The sequence below is a fragment of the Danio rerio genome, chromosome 7 (assembly GCF_052040795.2).
Source record: "Danio rerio strain M-AB ecotype USA chromosome 7, GRCz13ab, whole genome shotgun sequence".
NCBI classification, from domain to species: domain Eukaryota; kingdom Metazoa; phylum Chordata; class Actinopteri; order Cypriniformes; family Danionidae; genus Danio; species Danio rerio.
In genome coordinates this window covers 55,361,859-55,380,657 of record NC_141027.1, presented here as the reverse complement: position 1 = coordinate 55,380,657, position 18,799 = coordinate 55,361,859, and the positions used below count along the sequence as shown (strand labels likewise).

The 18,799-nt window shown below is 53.7% G+C and overlaps 1 long non-coding RNA gene across 1 annotated transcript; it reads right to left on the bottom strand.

The window, feature by feature from the left end:
* Positions 1-6,018: 6,018 nt before the first annotated feature.
* On the bottom strand, positions 6,019-10,396 carry LOC147843200 (uncharacterized). Its single transcript, XR_015496673.1, has 3 exons — positions 10,174-10,396; positions 9,912-10,081; positions 6,019-9,822 (listed from the first exon to the last, which is right to left on the bottom strand). It is a non-coding gene; the product is annotated as an uncharacterized LOC147843200 (long non-coding RNA).
* Between the last annotated feature and the right edge of the window lie 8,403 nt (positions 10,397-18,799).

Sequence of the window (18,799 nt, the reverse complement as noted above, 5' to 3'; positions counted from 1 at the left end):
AACGTGTCATTTGTTTGTTTCAGTTGTCTTAATTTTAATAGTTTTGTGATGATGCAATGGTGTGCTTTATCTGCCTGATTCCCGATGAAGTGGGCGGGATGTGTGATGTTTGATTCGGGGGACGTTCTGGGGGTGGGTTTTATGTAACGCGCTGCGAGCTACTTGCTCGACAGTGAAAACGCGACATGATTTCAGCCTCACTGCTCAACCTTCCGGGCGATTGGCCCGGCCCGATAAAAGCCTTGACTAGCAGTGGCCCGACAATGCAAATGCGGCTATTGTGCATCTTGTGAAAACCAAACAATCTTAAACCTCTTCTCCTCCATATATGTCTGCCAGATTCTTGAAGCATGGGCCCCACTCATTGAGGAAGTCATAGTTTTGGTTGTTTCCTGAGCTGGAGCCGTTTAGGGAGCTGATTAAACCTGCATCTGAACCTCCTTCTTCATAGTCAAACACCAGCAGAGAGTCGTAGGGAGGAGCTGTTGGGGTCATTATCGGCAGTCTTCAGGCTCTACAGTTCAAACAACATATGCATTACATTATGAATTATTTATTAAAACAGAATTACAAGTTAATCATTGAGCTACATTAAATTAACATATCCCTTATATCAGGGGTGGCCAATCCTGTTCCTGGAGACCTACCTTCCTGCAAATTTCAGTTGCTACCCATATTAAACACACCTGAACCAATTAATTAGGACCTGAACACCACGTGATAATTATAGGCAGGTGTGTTGATTATGGGTTACAACTGAAATATGCTGGAAGGTATCTCTCCAGGAACAGGATCGGCCACCCCTGCCTTACATCATCAATGAATGTGCTGATCCCCTCAGGGTTGGCCGGTCAAGGTCTGTACTGAGGTGCAGGCATGAAAGTGGGTGCCACATCCATCATGAATACTTTTGGTCTGTTGTCCAGGCCTCCGTGCAGCACACTAAAATTAAAGTCCTGTGCAGAAAGTTTGTTTGTGTTGTAAGTGAGAATGCGACTATCCCTCTTGTGCACCACCTGAGGGAGCCATCATCTGAATTCTAATCAAACTCTTGGACTCAAATTCCCACAAGCCCTTCTGCCTGTCACTGATTGCGGCATGTGACTCTCATCAACTCAGTGTATTTAAACCACACTCGCACTCAGTGCGAAGTCTTGATTTGCCCAGCAGTCATTACGGAGCGGTTCCCATTCATTCCTGCCTGATCTGTGTACTGAATTCTAGCCTGTTTCATCGACTGTGATTGTTATCCACCTGCCCTGAACTCTAGCCTGTTTCATTAACTGTAATTTTTATCCGGTTGCCTTGAACTCTAGCCTGCTTCATCGACTGTGAATGTTCTCTGCCTGCCCTGAACTCTGCCTGTTCCACAATCTGATTCCTGGCTTGTCCCTCTGTTTGTTACATTTTGTGATTGTGCTAAAAAAAGCTTGCAAATGGATCCAATGGTTTTTGACTCATCACAACAGTCTGATATCAAAATAAATTTTGTGTTAAATAATTAAATTCTTTTTAAGGTCAATATTATTAGCCCCCTAAAGAATTTCTTCTTCTTTTTTCGATTGACTACAGAGCAAACATCCTGGTTACATTTGTAACCCATGTTCCCTGAAAGGAGGGAATGGAGATGTTTCTAGGAGAGACACTATGGGAGCAAGCTAGATGACTAATCACTCTGAAGAGTTAGAAAATCGGCCAATGTAAGCCTATGAGTCGGCAGAGCACAGCTCATGCAGCACATGCAGGAGAGTGCTTCAAACTTTAGCTACTAAAATAGCTGAACACTGCTGTAGCAGAGAAGACAAGCAGCATAAAAACAATTGACATTTTAAAACACTCTAATCTGTATATAGCATTTGGTTAATAATAATAATATAATTTGTAAAATAATAATTTGGTCAATAAAAATATATAATGCAGGTTAAATTTAGTTGCAACATACAATAAAGAATAGATTCATAATTCAAATAATTCAATCTTAATTGTTTCTTGGATTAAAATGAAGGCATTAAAAGATGCAAACAAGAAAATGGAAATGATTGTGTATTGAAAAATTTTTACTTGAAAAAAGTATTTTAAATGTAGGTCAAGATAGGCCAAACTTACGTGGCCCACAGATCAATTTTGAACATCTGGGCCAAATACATTTGAAATCTGGCTGCCGCCATCTTTTATGTCTTGTCTGCCGCCTTAAAGATAGTGCCACCTGTATGCCATACAGCATGTGGACCAAACCCGAGCCATGTTTAACCCACATGCTGTATGCCACAGTCGGATGAATGTCTGATGTGCAAGCTTTATGCCAAATCTGGGCCAGGATTCTTTGCTACCTGGGATTCGTTTCTGTTCCCTTCTTCAGGGAACATGAGTTCCAGACGCAACCAGGATGTTCCCTTTCAGGTCGAAAACCTCAACAAACCTCAATGTCTGTCTACTAGTGACAATATGGAAGAGTGATAGGAAAATGCCACAGCAACTGAGCCAGTCATGCATTTGGAGAGAATTTTGCCAAGCACAGTGTGAGCGCACAACGCCATTAAAAGCAGATAATAATAAAGATAATAATTTAGAATTTAGGGATTTTATGTTTTTTTTTTCACCTAGCAAACTGTAGTCTAATGATTTTAGAAATATGACAGTAGGTTGGGGAAGTGTGCTAGTCGCAAAGGGGAAGGATGCTGCGGAGGCCACCTGCTACCCAAATAGGTGACATGGTGACAATATAAGCATATGGGCTAGCCCAATCCAGGGGAAGCTCTACATATAATAAGCTGGTTAGTGAATAGGGAAGACATGGGTCCACCTGAAAGGGGGAACGCTTTGTGGCTGAATGACACATATGGGATCGCCAACAGGGATCAGGCATAGCTGGCGCTGATCCCCAGCAGGCAGATATACTGAATATTATTTAAATGTTGAAAAGGTGTTTTCTTGCTGGCAGTTAATGGAATAGACTGGACTACAACACAACCTGCTGAAGACTGTTGCCTTACGTTGGTTTGGGTTCAAGTGTTATAAATCAACTTTATCTGATTGCCATAGCCACATCACCCTGCAGCCCAAGACCGGTTACTTATTGAAACTAAGCAGGCCTGAGCCTGGTCAGTACCTGGATGAGAGAACACATGGGAAAATTAGATTGCTGTTGGAAGTGATGTTAGAGAGGCCAGCAGGGGGCGCTCAACCTGCGTTGTATGAGTCCTAATGCCCCAGTAAAAGTGAAGGGGACACTATAGTCAATGGGCACCGTCTTTCGGATGAGACATTAAACCGAGGTCCTGACTCTCTGTGGTCATTAAAAATCCCATGGCACTTCTTGTAAAGAGCAGGGGTATAACCCTGGTGGCCTGGCCAAAGTCCCTCAATCGGCCCTTACAATAATGGCCTCTCAATCATCCCTATCCTCTGAATTGGCTCGATCTCTGTCTCTCCACTCCTCCAAAAGCTGGTGTGAGGTGAGCACACTGACACAGTAGTTGCACACTGGTGGTGGTGTGGAGAGATCCCCCGTCATGATTGTGAAGCGCTTTGGGTGTTTGGCCATACACAATAAATGTGCTATTTAAAAACACATTTCATTTCATTACATTACATCTGATCTTAACCAGTTTGCATATGTTTAGTTTTCTCAGTCTGAAACTTACTCTACATCTCATTTTGTAAAACGGACCTCAGGATCATTCCAAATCAACAAAATCCAGCTAACTGAGTAATTACCTCCAGTATTAAAAAACAAGTAATAAACAAGGACTATTTATTTTTAATTTCAAAATTAAAACAAACCTGATCATCTTTTCCTCTGCCTTCCTGATCATAATAGTAGATGTTGTCCCATACATCCTCTTCTGAAAGGAGGGGTTCTTTTTTGGAGTTGCTTTTCCTCCTCATGAACATGAGCAGAAGAAGAGCAAGCACTGGGGAAGGAGAGACAACTTTAAAATGAGCAGTACACAGTGCACACATGAACTACACACACTTCTTTTTCTTTGGCCTTTGTCCCGTACGATTGCGGGGTCAGCTCTTTTTGGAACAAGTTCCATATGATAACGACTTTTTTTTACACCTTCTGGCCGGCCTGTCATATGGGCCCATCACACTCATACACTATGGACAATTTAGCTTACCCAATTCATCTGTAGCATGTCTTTGGACTGTGGGAGTAAACCAGAGCACCCAGAGGAAACCCACGCAAACACAGGGAGAACATGCAAACTCCTCAAAAATGCCAACTGAGCCAAGGTTCAAACCAGCAACCCAGCAACCTTCTTGCTGTGAGGCGAACGCGCTACCCACTCCGCCACTGCATCGCCCATATGAACTACACACAACCATTAACCCTAAAAAGAAGTAAGCTGCAAATAAAATCAGCAACAGATAACATTTTAAATTTTTGGAGTCTGACTGCACAAGATTTAAACATGAGATAGGAAAATTCATTAAAAAAAATTACATAAATGCCAGAAGCAAGATTCCTTCCATGACTTGTGGTTGTGAGCACTGTTAAGAGTGAAGGGTAGATTAAATAAATAATTAAATAAATATTATTAATTTAAATCTAAAGTAAAAAAAGAAAAAAAATCTAAGTAAAAAATAAGACTTTCTCTAGAAGAAAATGTTCAAATACATTTTATAGGAGAAACTGTAAACATTTCTTTGGTCAGTTAAACATCTATTGGGAAATAATTGAAAACTATTAAAATAAAAATAAAAATTCACAGGAGGGTGAATAGTTTGAACTGCAATCTTATCCAGCATATATTTTACACAACAGATGCCCTTCCTGATGCAACCCAGTGCTGGGAAACACCTATACACACTCAATTACACACACACACACACACTACAGCCAATTTAGTTTATTCAATTCCACTATAACACATGTCTTTGGACTGTGGGGGACCTTGCACTATAAAGTCCCTTCACACAGTTCACTTGACATCCAGCCTCATTGCTAGACAGAAAGGACAAACCCTTCAGTGTTGAAAGGCTTAGATATGTTAAATAATTTTTTTTGTCTCCTGTGATCTCCATTGTTTCCTTGTCTTTGTTTCTAGTGCTGTGTCTTTCTGCTTCCTCGTCTGGTTATTTTTTGTTTTCTTCATCAGTTCCTTTATCTATTATAATCCTGCAATAGGATTATAACCTATAGGACTATAACCTGGTTTCCGTCATCTACATTCATACTACCGGATTTGGCAAAATGTGAGTTTGCTCAGGCAACCATCATCTATCTTGGTATACAGGTTGGTCAAGGACAGGTCCGCCCTGTAGAAGCAAAAGTAACAGCCATAGCAGAATTTCCTACCCCAAACACTTATTGTCAATTGTGTAGGTTTTTAGGAATGGTGGGATATTGCTGTGGTTTCTGCAAGAAATTTTCAAGTGTGATGACACCTCTTACAAATTTACTGAGCCCTTCTAAGCAATTTAAGTGGTCATCTGAATGCCAGCATGCCTTTGAAAGTAATAAAGCACTTCTGTGTGAAGCTCCAGTGTTGGTGGCTCCAAATTTCGAAAAGCCTTTTAAAATGGAGGTAAATGCAAGTGCTGTAGGAGCTGGCGCTGTCTTGCTGCAGGAAGACATGGAAGGAATTGACCATTTAATTTGCTACTTCTCCCGTAAATTTAACAAACACCAGTTAAATTATTCAACGATTGAGAAGGAAGCTCTTGCTCTATTGTTGGCTCTACATTATTTTGAAGTGTATGTGGGTTCCAGCTCAACTCCAGTAGTGATTTACACAGACCATAACCCACTTGCCTTTCTGTCGTGCATGTATAATCAGAACCAGAGACTAATGAGCGCTGGTCATTGATTGTACAAAGCTATAACCTTGAGGTCCGACACAAGAAGGGAAAAGAGAATATAACTTAAAAAATTGAGGATTGAGTTATTGTGGATTTATTTATTTATGTTTGAATATTCATTGTTAAAAAAATATTTATTTTATAAACATTGTAGTTTTGTTCTTTAGTGGAGAGATGTTACGTGCCAGCACATATTATTTTTTTATGTTTGTATTATGTGTCTCATTATGTTTTTCCTTATCGCTCCAGTTCGCTTCCTTGTTTTTGTCTACTGCTGTTCCTGATTGGCTGGTTAACATCCACTTGATGCAACCAATCCTGACACTGCCTTGTGCGGATTGGTTCCTCTGTAACAACTTGGTCTTAGTCTCAGCCAATCAGATCACTGCAGCTCACTATATATTTTTTGTCTGCCAGCAGTTTGTCAGTTTTTGTTGATTGAACTTGTTGTTTGTTTGTTTGTTTGTTTGTTTGTTTGTTTGTTTGTTTGCTTGCTTGCTTGCTTGCTTGCTTGCTTGCTTGCTTGCTTGCTTGCTTGCTTGCTTGCATCTGTTTATATTCCTGTTTTGTTTTGTTGTAATATATTGTCCGTCTTATCCTTTATTTACACTGTGTTGACATTTTGGTTTAGTCACTGTCTGTTCTTACCGGTGTAATCATTCATTCCCTTTCCTTGTGTTTCCCGATAGAGGTTTGGAAGAAAGACTGGTAGGTAAGTAGGTCACGTGACGTATATTTCAACACAGGAGTTTAACTGTCTAAAGATACACTAAGGAAGGGGGTGAGCGCCAATCCGTGTATTTTTGGTAAAGTGGATAGTTGGTGTAGTTAAGACTAGATTAGAGGGGATTTGATATTAGTAAGACTGTCTGGTTTTGTTTCTTTGCTGTAGCACCATCCATAGCCAGTCTTTCTAATTTGTTTGTTTTGGTTGTGATTTGTAAATAGCTTACTCACTGCTTTTCACCATCTGTAATAAATCACTTTATTTGCACAGCAAATCTTGTATGTGGTCATTACTTGGAGTACAATTTTCTTTGAGTGTTTGCTTGAACAAGATCCTTGGTCCAGTGTGCAACTTCACTCCCCTAGACTTCTCAGTGGTTGTAACAATCATCATTAAATGCATGCTCTATTTACAGGCAACTATATACATCAACCTTTTGAATATTTTAAACTGATTTTATTTGAGTTTGTCAAATTTAAATTATTAAAGTTACTCTTCTTCAGTTCAAATATGTGCCTTTCAACGAATGCCTTTTATTATTCAACCTGAAGCCTGTCAAACCTTTTTTTTTTTTAAGTTATTTCAGGAGTTCACAATTAGATATTGAAGGATACTTAGCAGGTTTGGCATGCTGTCCCGGGAGAGAACCCTGAGCTTGGAGATAAATGAGCACAGGGCTCCTACCTGGTCAATTAGCATGTAAAGGAGTCTAAGGACAGGAAGGTTTTGAGAGCTCCCCAAGGGCCACTGACTCTCCTTAGGCTTGCAGTCTGGGCCACAGAGGGCCCCCTTGCTCTCCACCTAAAGGGTCCCTGATCCCAGCAAGCTGCCCAAGGGCAAGCCACTCACCTTGCACTTGCAGTCTTGACCCCAGCTGGCCCCCTTGTCCTCCCCCTCCATGCTCTCTGACCCCAGTGAGCTATCCAGGGTCCAGTCTGTTTTCCTGGGCTTGCAGTCTGGGTCCAAGAAGTCCCCCTTGCCCTCCATGCCCTGGATTCTGTAAGTCCAGGTTCCTGGACTTGCTGTCTGAGCTCCTGATGGCCCACTTGGCGTCCACCTCCTGGTCCATGACTCCTTCTCCATTCACCTCTTGGTCTCTGACTCCATCGAGCTATCCATTTGGCCAGCCACTCTACTTGGGCTTGCAGTCTGGGCTCCTTAGGACCCCTTTGACCTCCACCACAATGATCTCTGACCCCAGTGAGCCACCCAGAGGCCAGCCGCTGTCCCTGGTCTTGCAGTCTGGGCTGACCCCAACAAAATGCCCAGGGGCCAGCCACTCATCTTGGGCTTGCAGTCTTGGCCCCAGAGGGCCCCCTTGCCCTTCAACTTCCATGGTCCCTGATCCCAGTGAGCTGTCCAGGGTCCAGCTAGTCTCCCTGAGCTTGCAGTCTGGGCCTCAGTGTTCTCACTTGACCTCCACCTCCATATGCTCTGACCCCAGTGAGCTGCCCACGAGCCAGTTACTCTTAATAAGCTGACATATTGGGGCCCCAGACTGAACTCTTGCCTTCCATCTCTATGGTTTTTGACTAAAGCGAGCTGCGCAGGAGCCAGGCACACTACATGGGTTTGGTTTCCTGAGGGCCCCCTTGCCCTCCACCTAAAGGGTCCATGTCCCCAGCTTGCTGCCCTCAGGGGGCAGCCACTCTCCTCCCTACACTTGCAGTCTGGGCCCTAGTGGTCCCACTTGACCTCCAACTTCTGGGTCAGTGAGCTCATCAGGGGCCAGAAACTCTCCCTGGGCTTGCAGCCTGGTCCCCAGAGGGCCCCCTTCCCCTCCCAGTCCTAGGTCTCTGACACCAGCCAGCTGCCTGTTAGCCAGCAACTCTCCCTGGGCTTACTGTCTGGGCTCCTGATGGCCCCCCTTATCTCCAACCCAACTAGCTGCCCCAGTGGCCAGCCACTCTCACGAGCTTTCAGTTTGGACCCCCAGAGGGCCCACTTGCCTTCCACCTCCATGGTCTCTGAACCCAGCGAAATGCTCAGGGTCCAGCCACTCTCTCAGGGCTTACAGTGTGGGCTCCTGAGGGCCCCCTTGATCTCCATTGAAAGGGACCCCAGGCACCATCCTCTTTTCCTGGGCATGCAGTCTGAACCCCCGAATGACCTCTTGCCCTATACTTCCAGGGTCCCTGACCTTAACAAGCTGCCCAACGGCCACCACTCTCAGTTGGCTTGCAATCTGGGCCGCTGGGGGCCCCCTTGCCCTCCAACTTTATGGTTTCTGACCCCAGCGAGCAGCCCAGGGGTCAGCCACTATCCCTAGTCTTGCAGTCTGTTTTCCTGGGGGCCCCTGTGCCCTCCACTTAAAAGGTCCCTGACCACAGCAAGGTGCCCAGGGGCCAGAGAATCACTTTGGGCTTGTAGTCTGGAGGACCCACTTCAACTCCAAGGTCTCATACCCCAGCGAGCTGCCCAGGGGCTAGTTACTCTCTCTGGACTTGAAGTCTGGGTTCCTGAGGCCCCTCTTGCCCTCAAACTCTAGGGTCTCTGGCCCAGTGAGCTGCCCCTGGGGCCAGCTACTCTCTCAGGGGCGAACCTATCTCCTAGGGCTGGCAGTCTGGGCCACAAAGACCCCCTTTCCCTCTACCTCCAAGTTTTCTGACCCCAGCGAACTACCCTGGGGCCAGCCACTCTCTCTTGACATACAGTCTGGGCTCCTGAGGGCCCTCCACCTAAAGGCTCCCTGACCCAGCAAGCTACCCAGGGGCCCATCACTCTCCCTGGACTTGCAGTCTGAGCCCCTGAGGGGCCCGTTGCCCTCCAACTAGGGGTCTCTGACTCCAGCAAGCTACCCAGGGGTCCACCTCTTTCCCTGGATTTGTATTCTGGGCCCCAGAGGGCCTCTTGCCCTCCACCTAGGGGCCTCTGACCCCAGCAAGCTACGCAGGGGTCCACCACTCTTCCCTGGACTTGCAGTAAAGGCCCAAGGGTGCTCTATGGCCCTCCACCTAGGGTGGGTCTCTTACCCCAGCAAGCTACCCAGGAGTCCACCTCTCTCCCTGGACTTGCAGTATAGGCCCCAGGGTGCCCCTTGGCCCTCCACCTAGAGGCCTCTGACCCCAGCAAGCTACAGGGTTGTCCACCTCTGTCCCTTGACTTGCAATATAGGCCCCAGGGTGCTCTCTGGCCCTCCATCTGGGGGCCTCTGACCCAGCAAGCTACCCAGGGGTCCACCTCTTTCCCTGGACTTGCAGTATAGGCCCCATGGTTCCCCCTGGCCCTCCGCCTAGGAGCCTCTGACCCCAGCAAGCTACCCAGGGGTCCACCTCTCCCTGGACTTGCTGTATAGGCCCCAGGGTGCCCCCTTGCCTTCCACCTAGGGGCCTATGACCACGGCAAGCTACCCAGGGGTCCACCTCTCTCCCCGGACTTGCAGTTTAGGCCCAAGGATTCCCCCTGGCCCTCCACCTAGGGGTCTCTGACACAAGCAAGCTACCCAGTGTTCCAAATCTCTCCCTGGACTTGCAGTATAGGCCCCAAGGTGCGCCCTTGTCCTCCACCTAGGGGTCTCTGACCCCTGCAAGCTACCCAGGGGTCCACCTCTCTCCCTGGACATGCAGTGTTGGCCCCAGGGTGCCCCCTTGCCCTTCACCTACAGGTCTCTGACCCCAGCAAGCTACCCAGGGGTCCACCTCTCTCCCTGGATTTGCAGTATAGGCTCCTGGGTGCCTCTTTGCCCTCCACCTAAGAGCCTCTGACCCCAGCAAGCTACCCAGGGGTCCACCTCTCTCCCTTGACTTGCAGTATAGGTCCAAGGTTGCCCCCTTGCCCTCCACCTAGGGGTCATTGACCCCAGCAAGTGACCCAGTGGGTCCACCTCTCTCCCTGGACTTGCAGTAGAGGCCCCAGGGTGCCCCTTTTCCCTTCAATTAGGGGTCTCTGACCCCAGCAAGCTACCTTGGGGTTCACCTCTCTCCCTTGACTTGCAGTATAGGTCCCAGAGTGCCCCCTTGCCCTCCACCTACGGGCCTCTGACCTCAGAAAGCTACCCAGGGGTCCACCTCTCTTCCTGGACTTGTACTATAGGCCCCAGGGTGCCCCCTTGCCCTCCACCTAGGGGCATCTGACCCCAGCAAGCTACCCTGGGGTCCACCTCTCTCCCTGGTCTTACAGTATAGGCCCCAAGGTGCCCCCTTGCCTTCCACCTAGGGGCCTCTGAGCACAGCAAGCTACCCAGGGTTCCACATCTCTCCCTGGACTTGCAGTATAGGCCCCAGGGTGCGCCCTTGCCCTCCATCTAAGGGTCTCTGACCCCAGCAAGCTACCCAAGGCTCCACCTCACTTCCTGGACATGAAGTGTTGGCCCCAGGGAGCCCCCTTGCCCTCCACCTACAGGTCTCTGACCAAAGCAAGCTACCCAGGGGTCCACCTCTCTCCCTGGATTTGCAGTTTAGGCTCCAGGGTGCCCCCTGTCCCTCGACCTAGGGGCTTCTGACCCCAGCAAGCTACCCAGGGGTCCACCTCTCTCCCTGGACTTGCAGTATAGGCCCCAGGTGCCCCTTGCACTCCACCTAGGGGTCTCTGACCCCAGCAAGCTACCCAGAGGTCCACCTCTCTCCCTGGACTGACAGTATAGGCCCCAAGGTGCCCCCTGGCCCTCCACCTAGGAGCCACTGACCCCAGAAAGCTACTCAGCCATCCATCTCTCTCACTGGACTTGCAGTTTAGTCCCCAGGGTGCCCCCTTGTCCAGCACCTAGGGGCCTTTGACCCCTGCAAGCTACCCAGGGGTACACCTCTCTCCCCGGACTTGCAGTATAAGCCCCAGGGTGGCCTCTTGCCCTCCACCAAGGTTCCTCTTACCCCAGCAAGCTACCCAGGGGTCCCTCTCTCTCCCCAGACTTGCAGTACAGCCCCCAGGGTGCCCCCTTGCCCTCCACCTAGGGGTCATTGACCCCAGCAAGTGACCCAGTGGGTCCACCTCTCTCCCTGGACTTGCAGTAGAGGCCCGAGGGTACCCCTTGGCCCTTCACTTAGGGGTCTCTGACCCCAGCAAGCTACCCAGGGGTCCACCTCACTCCCTGGACATGAAGTGTTGGCCCCAGGGAGTCCCCTTGCCCTCCACCTACAGGTCTCTGACCAAAGCAAGCTACCCAGGGGACCATCTCTCCCTGGATTTGCAGAATAGGCTCCAGGGTGCCCCCTGTCCCTCGACCTAGGGGCTTCTGACCCCTGCAAGCTACCCAAGGGTGCACCTCTCTCCCCGGACTTTCTGTATAAGCCCGAGGGTGGCCTCTTGCCCTCCACCTAGGTTCCTCTTACCCCAGCAAGCTACCCAGGGGTCCACTTCTCTCCCCGGACTTGCAGTATAGGCCCCAGGTGCCCCTTAATCTCCACCCAGGGGTCTCTGATCCCAGCAAGCTACCCAGGGTTCCACCTCTCTCCCTGGACTGGCAGTATAGGCCCCAGGTAACCCCCTTGCCCACCACCTAGGGGCCTCTGATCCCAGCAAGCTATCCTGGGGTCCACCTCTCTCCCTGGACTTGCCGTATAGGTCCCAAGGTGCCCCCTGGCCCTCCACCTAAGGGCCTCTGACCCCAGCAAGCTACCCAGGGGTCCAGCTCTCTCTCTGGACTTGCAGTATAGGCCGCAGGATGCCCCTTTGGCGTCTACATAGGGGCCTCTGACCTCAGCAAGCTACCCAGGGGTACATCTCTCTCCCTGGACTTGCAGTAGAGGCCCCAGAGTGCCCGCTGGCCTTCCACCTAGGGGCCTCTGACCCCCGCAAGCTACCCTGGGGTCAACCTCTCTCCTTGGATTTGCAGTATAGGCCCTAGAGTGCCCCCTTGCCCTCAACCCAGGTGCTTCTGACTCCAGCAAGCAACCAGGGGTCTCTTCCTGGACTTGCAAGATAGGCCCCAGGGTGCCGGCTGGTCCTCCACCTAGGGCCCTCTGACCCCAGCAAACTACCCAGGGGTCAAACTCTCTCTTTGGACTTGCAGTATAGGCCCCAGGGTGACCCCTGGCCCTTCACTTAGGGGCCTCTGACCCCAGCAAGCTACCCAGGTGTCCACATCTCTCCCTGGACTTGCAGTAGAGGCCCAGGGGTGACCCTGGCGCTCCACCTAGGGGCCTCAGACCCCAGCAAGCTACCCAGGGGTCAAACTCTCTCTTTGGACTTGCAGTATAGGCCCCAGGGTGACCCCTGGCCCTTCACTTAGGGGCCTCTGACCCCAGCAAGCTACCCAGGTGTCCACATCTCTCCCTGGACTTGCAGTAGAGGCCCAGGGGTGACCCTGGCGCTCCACCTAGGGGTCTCTGACCCCAGCAAGCTACCCAGGGGTCGACATCTCTCCCTGGACTTGCAGTACAGGCCCCACGGTGCCCCCTGGCCCTCCACCCAGGGGCCCTTGACCCCATAAAGCTTTGGAGGGGTCCACCTCTCTCCCTGGACTTGCAGTAGAGGCACCAGAGTGTCCCCTGGCCCTCCACCTAGGGGCCTCTGACCCCAGCAAGCTACCCAGGGGTCCACCTCTCTCCCTGGACTTGCCGTTTAGGCCCCAAGGTGCCCCCTGACCCTATACTTAGGGGCCTCTGACCCCAGCAAGCTACCCAGGGGTACACCTCTCTCCCTGGACTTGCAGAATGGGCCCCAGAGTGCCCCCTTGCCCTCAACCCAGGTGCTTCTGACCCCAGCAAGCAACCAGGGGTCCACCTCTCTCCCTGGACTTGCAGTGGAGGCCACAGGGTGCCCCCTGGCCGTCCACCTAGGGTCTTCTGACCCCAGCAAGCTGCCTAGGGGTCCTGCTCTCTCCCTGGACTTGCAGTATAGGCCCCAGGGTGCCCCCTGGCCCTCCACCTAGAGTTCTCTGACCCCAGCAAGCTACCCAAGGGTCCACCTCTCTTCTTGGACTTGCTAGATAGGCCCCAGGGTGCCGGCTGGCCCTCCACCTAGGGCCCTCTGACCCCAGCAAGCTACTCAAGGGTCCACCTCTCTCCCTGGACATGCTGTATAGGCCACAGGGTGCCTCCTGGCCCTCGACCTAGGGGCCTCTGACCCCAGTAAGTCACCCAGGGGTCCACCTCTCTCCAAGTACTTGCAGTAGAGGCCACAAAGTGCCCCCTGGCCCTCCACCTAGGGGCCTCTGACCCCAGCAAGCTACCCAGGGGTCCACCTCTCTCCCTGGACTTGCAGTAGAGGCACCAGGGTGTCCCCTGGGCCTCCACCTAGGGGCCTCTGACCCCAGCAAGCTACCCCGGGGTCCACCTCTCTCCATGGACTTGCCGTATAGGCCCCAAGGTGCAACCTGACCCACCACCACCTAGGGGCCTCTAACAACAACAAGCTACCCAGGGGTCCACATCTCTCCCTGAACTTGCAGTAGAGGCCCAGGGGTACCCCCTGGCACTTCACCTAGGGGCTTCTGACAACACCAAGCTACCCAGGGGTCCACATCTCTCCCTGGACTAGCGGTATAGGCCCCAGGGTGCCCCCTGGCCCTCCACCTAGGGGCTTCTGACCCTAGTAAGTTACCCAGGGGTCTACCTCTCTCCCTGGACTTGCAGTATAGGCTCCAGGGTGCCCCCTTGCCCTCCATCCAGGGGCCTCTGATCCCCACAAGCCTCCCAGGGGTCAACCTCTCTCTCTGGACTTGCAGTAGAGGCCCCAGGGTGCCCGCTGGCCCTCCAGTCAGGGGCCTCTGACCCCAGCAAGCTACCCAGGGGTCCACCTCTCTCTGGACTTTCAGTATAGGCCCCAGGGTGCCCCCTTGCCTTCCACCTAGGGGCCTCTGACCCCAGCAAGCTACCCAGGGGTCCACCTCTCTCCCTGGACTTGCCGTATAGGCCCCAAGGTGCCCCCTGACCCTCCACCTAGGGGCCTCTGACCCCAGCAAGCTATCCAGGGGTCCACGTCTCTTCCTAGACTTGCAGGCTAGGCCTCAAGGTGCCCCCTGACACTCCACTTAGGGGCCTCTGACCCCAGCCAGCTATCCAGGGGTCCACGTCTCTTCCTGGACTTGCAGAATAGGCCCCAGGGTGCCCCCTGGCTGTCCGCCTAGGGGCTTCTGACCCCAGCAAGCTACCCAGGGGTCCAACTCTCTCCCTGGACTTGCGGTAGAGGCCCCAGGCTATCCAATAACCCTCCACCCAGGGGCTTCTGACCCCAGCAAGCTACCCAGGGGTACATATCTCTCCCTGGACTTGCAGTAGAGGCCCCAGAGTGTCCCCTGGCCCTCCACCCACGGGCCTCTGACCCCAGCAAGCTACCCAGGGGTCCACCTCTCTCCCTGGACTTGCAGTATAGGCCCCAGGGTGCCCCCTGGCCCTCCACCCAGGGGCCTCTGACCCCAGCAAGCTACCCAGGGGTCCACCTCTCTCCCTGGACTTGCAGTATAGGCCCCAGGGTGCCCCCTGGCCCTCCACCCAGGGGCCTCTGACCCCAGCAAGCTACCCAGGGGTCCATCTCTCTCCCTGGACTTGCAGTATTTGCCTCAGGGTGCCCCCTGGCCCTCCACCTAGGGGCCTCTGACCCCAGGAAGCTACTCAGGGGTCCACCTCTCTCCCTGGACTTGCAGTAGAGGCCCAGGGGTGCCCCCTGGCGCTTCACCTAGGGGCCTCTGACCCTTCATCTAGGGGCCTCTGACCCCAGCAAGCTACCCAAGAGTCCACCTCTCTCCCTAAACTGGCAGTATACGACCCAGGGTGCCCCCTATCCCTCCACCTCGGGGCCTCTGACCCCAGCAAGCTACCCAAGAGTCCACCTCTCTCCCTAAACTGGCAGTATACGACCCAGGGTGCCCCCTATCCCTCCACCTCGGGGCCTCTGAACCCAGCAAGCTACCCAGGGGTCCACCTCTCTCCCTGGACTTGCCATATAGGCCCCAACGTGCAACCTGACCCTACACCTAGGGGTGTCTGACCCCAGCAAGCTACCCAGGGGTCCACCTCTCTCCCTGGACTTGCAGTATAGGCCCCAGGGTGTCCCTTGGCCCTCCACCTAGGGGCCTTTGACCCCAGCAATCAAACCAGTGGACCACCTCTCTCCCTGGACTTGAAGTATTGGCCCCAGAGTGGCCCCTGACCCTCCACCTAGGGGCCTCTGACCCCAGCAAGCTTCCCAGGGGACAACCTCTCTCCTTGGATTTGCAGTATAGGCCCCAAGGTGCCCCTTTGCCCTTAACCCAGGGGCCTGTGACCCCAGCAAGCTACCCAGGGGTCCACCTTTCTCCCTGGACTTGCAGTGGAAGCCACAGGGTGCCCCCTAGCCCTCCACCTAGGGGCCTTTGACCCCGGCAAGCTACCCAGGGGTCCACCTCTCTCCCTGGACTTGCAGTAAATGCCCCAGGTTGCCTCCTGGCCTTCCACCTAGGGGCCTCTGACCCCAGCAAGCTGAACAGGGATCCGCCTCTCTCCCTGGACTTGCAGTAGAGACCCAGGGTGCCCCTTGGCCCTTCACCTAGGGGCCTCTGACCCCAGCAAGCTAAACAGGGGTCCGCCTCTCTCCCTGGACTTGCAGTAGAGACCCAGGGTGTCCCTTGGCCCTCCAGCTAGGGGCCTCTGACCCCAGCAAGCGCCCCAGGGGTCCACCTCTATTCCAGGACTTGCAGGATAGGCTCCATGGTTCCCCCTTGCCCTCCACCTAGAGGCCTTTGAGCCCAGCAAGCTACCCAGGGGACCACCTCTCTCCCTGGACTTGCAGTATAGGTCCCAGAGTGCCCCTTGGCCCTGCACCCAGGGGCCTCTGACCCCAGCAAGCTACCCAGGGGTGCACCTCTCTCCCTGGACTTGCAGTATAGGCCCCAGGGTGGCCCTTTGCCCTCCACCCAGGGGCCTCTGACCCCAGCAAGTTACCCAGGGGTCCATCTCTCTCCCTGGACCTTCAGTATAGGCCCCAGGGTGCCCCCTTGCCTTCCACCTAGGGGTCTCTGACCCCAGCAAGCTACCAGGGTCCACCTGTCTCCCTGGACTTGCCGTATAGGCCCCAAGGTGCCCCCTGACTGTCCACCCAGGGGCCTCTGACCCCAGGAAGCTACCCAGAGGTCCACCTCTCTCCCTGGACTTGCAGTATAGGCAACAGGGTGCCCCCTTGCCCTCCACCCAGGGGCCTCTGACCCCAGCAAGCTACCCAGGGGTTCACAACTCTCCCTGGACTTGCAGTAGAGCCCCCATGGTGCCCCCTGGCCCTCCACCCAGGGGCCTCTGACCCTAGCAAGCTATCCAGGGGTCCACCTCTCTCCCTTGACTAGCGGTAGAGGCCCCAGGCTATCCAATAACCCTCCACCCAGGGGCCTCTGACCCCAGCAAGCTACCCAGGGGTCCACCTCTCTCCCTGGACTTGCAGGATAGGCCCCAGGGTGCCCCTTGACCCTCTACCTAGTGGCCTCTGACCCCAGCAAGCTACACTGGGGTCCACCTCTTGCCCTAAACTGGCAGTATAGGCCCCAGGGTGCCCCATGACCCTCTACCTAGTGGCCTTTGTCCCCTGCAAGCTACCCAGGAGTTCACCTCTCTCCCTGGTCTTGCAGTATCGGCCCCTGGGTGCCCCTTGGCCCTTCACCTAGGGGCCTCTGTCCCCAGCAAGCTACCCAGGGGTCAACCTCTCTTCGTAAACTTGCAGGATAGGCTCCAGGGTGCCCCCTGGCCCTCCACCTAGGGGCCTCTGACCCCAGCAAGCTGGGTCAGAAGCCCCTTGGCCTATCCTGCAAGTCCAAGAAGAGAGGTGGACCCCTGGGTGGCTTGCTGGGGTCAGAATCCCCTAGTTGGAGGGCCAGGGGTCACCCTGGGGCCTATACATCCAGTTTAATGAGAGAGGTGGAATAATGGGTAGTTTGCTGGTGTCATAGCCCCCTAGGTGGAGGGCCAGGTGGCACCCTGGGGCCCATACTGCAAGTCCAGAGAGGGAGCGTTACCCATTGGTAGCTTGCTGCGGTCAAAGGCCCAAAGGTTTGAGGGCCAGGGGGCACCCTGGGGCCTATCTTGCAAGTCCAGGAAGAGAGGTGGACCCCTGGGTAGCTTGCTGGGGTCAGAGACCCCTAGGTGGAGGGCCAGGGGGCACCCTGGGGCATTTCCTGCAAGTCCAGACAGAGAGGTGGACCCCTGAGTAGCTTGCTGGGGTCAGAGGCCCCTAAGTGGAGGGCAACGGGGCACCCTGGGGCCTTTAGTGCAAGTCCAGGGAAAGAGGAGGACCCCTGGATAGCTTGCTGGGGTCAGAAGCATCTAGGTGGAGGGCCTGAGGGCACCTTGGGGCCTCTACTGCAACTTCAGGGAGAGAGGTGGAACCTTGGTAGCTTGCTGGGGTCAGAGGCCCCTAGGTGGAGGGACAAGGGGCATCTTGGGGCCTATACGGCAATTCCAGGGAGAGAGGTGGTCCCCTGGGTAGCTTGCTGGGGTCAGAGGCCCCTAGGTGGAAGGCAAGGGGGCACCCTGGGGCCTATACAGCAAAACCAGGAAGAGAGATGGACCCCCCAGTAGCTTGCTGGGGTCAGAAGCCCCTAGGTGGAGGGCCAGGGGGTACCCTGGGGCCTCTACTGCAAGTCCAGAGAAAGAACAGGACCCCTGGGTAGCTTGCTGGGGTCAGAAGCCCCTGGGTGAAAGGCAAGGGGGAACCCTGGGGCCTATACTGCAAGACCAGGGATTGAGGTGGACCCCTATGTAACTTGCTGAGGTCAGAGGCTCCTAGGTGGAGGGCAAGGGGGGCACACTGGGGCCTATCCTGCAAGTCCAGGGAGAGAGGAGGACCCCTGGGTAGCTTGCTGGGGTCAGATGCCCCTAGGTGGAGGGTCAGGGGGCCCTAGGTGGAGGGTCAGGAGGCACGTTGGGGCCTATACGGCAAGTCCAGGGAAAGAGGTGGACCCCAGGATAGCTTGCTGGGGACAGAAGCCCCTCGGAGGAGGGCAATGGGGGCACATTGGGGCCTATACTGCAAGTCCAGGGAGTGAGGTGGACCCCTGGGTTGCTTGTTGTGGTCAGAGGCCCCTGCGAGGAGGGCCAGGGACACCCTGGGGCCTATAGGGGGCACCCTGGGGCCTATAGGGGGCACCCTGGGGCCTATAGGGGGCACCCTGGGGCCTATACTGCCAGTTTAGGGAGAGAGGTGGACCCCTGGTTGGCTTGCTGGGGTCAGAGGCACCTAGGTGGAGGGCCAGATGGCAACCTGGGGCCTATACTGCCAGTTTAGGGGCGAGAGATGGACCCCTTGGAAGCTTGCCGGGGTCAGAGGCACCTAGGTGGAGGTCCAGGGGACACCCTGGGGCCTAAACTGCAAGTCCAGGGAGAGAGGTGGACCACTGGGTAGCTTGCTGGGGTCAGAGGACTTCAG